This window comes from Mirounga leonina, unplaced genomic scaffold (assembly GCF_011800145.1).
Source record: "Mirounga leonina isolate KUSES-001 unplaced genomic scaffold, KU_Mleo_1.0 Mir_224, whole genome shotgun sequence".
NCBI lineage: Eukaryota > Metazoa > Chordata > Mammalia > Carnivora > Phocidae > Mirounga > Mirounga leonina.
The window spans coordinates 6,343,688-6,345,108 of NW_023270615.1; positions in this window are offsets into that span (position 1 = coordinate 6,343,688).

A 1,421-nucleotide genomic window follows, 5' to 3' on the forward strand; every position below is an offset into this window, starting at 1 on the left:
GGTATTATGTTGAGTGAAATAAGTCAAACAGAGAAAGACATGTATCATATGATCTCACTGATATGAGGAATTCTTAATCGCAGGAAAAAAACTGAGTGTTGTTGGAGTGGGGGGTGGGGTGGGAGGGATGGGGTGACTGGGTGATAGACACTGGGGAGGGTATGTGCTCTGGTAAGCGCTGTGAATTGTGCAAGACTGTTGAATCTCAGATCTGTACCTCTGAAACAAATAATGCAATATATGTTAAGAAAAAAAAAAAAGAAGAAGGTAGCAGGAGGGGAAGAATGAAGCGGGGGAAATCGGAGGGGTAGACGAACCATGAGAGACGATGGACTCTGAAAAACAAACAGGGTTCTAGAGGGGAGGGGGGTGGGAGGATGGGTTAGCCTGGTGGTGGGTATTGAGGAGGGCACATTCTGCATGGAGCAGTGGGTGTTATGCACAAACAATGAATCATGGAACACTTCATCTAAAACTAATGATGTAATGTATGGGGATTAACATAAGAATAAAATAAATAAATACAAACAAACAAAAAAAAGTTAAATGGAATTAAAATGAAATAAAATTAAAAATTCAAAAAAAAAAAAAAAAGAGGAAGTTAAGTGAGTTTGTAGGACACTTTATAGCCAAATACATATTATTGCTGGGTTACCTGTTGTTTGGAATTTCTCTTTCTCTTCCCTTGCTTAGTCCATATAAGATGAAGGTTAATGGCATCATAGTTCAGTTATGAAAAATACTTACAAAATACGCCTTCAGTCCATGTAAATATTTCAGTAGAGGGTTTCAGAACAAAGTGAAATTAGATTAAAATAATATTAAAATAATGTAATACAGATTTTAAAGCACTTAAGATTCTCTTTAAAAAATATTTTATTTATTTATTTATTTGACAGAGAGATACATAGCGAGAGAGGGAACACAAGCCGGGGGAGTGGGAGAGGGAGAAGCAGGCTTCCCACCGAGCAGGGAGCCCGGTGCGGGGCTCGATCTCAGGACCCTGGGATCATGACCTGGGCCGAAGGCAGATGCTTAACCGACTGAGCCCCCAGGTGCCCAGCACTTAAAATATTCCAATGCCTTAGATTCCTCATGCCCCTACCCCCCCATCAGTTGCTGTTTCAGGGGAGACTCATATGCTGACCAATGTGAAATAATCAAATGGAGAAAAGAGACATGTCTGAATATTTCATTTATGGGAGCTTCTGTGCAGGGTAAAATTTTACTGCCTTCAAATCTGACTGATTCCAGCCCAAAGTTTTCACCTGAAAAAAAAGCATTATTTTAATTTAATAAGAAAAATAATTATAACAATTATATTTGTAACCTGAAAGCATTTTACCTATTCTTGAATTTTGGCCTGAATTTCTGAATAGTATATCAAAACATAAAACTCCAAAATAGACATGTTGATACTG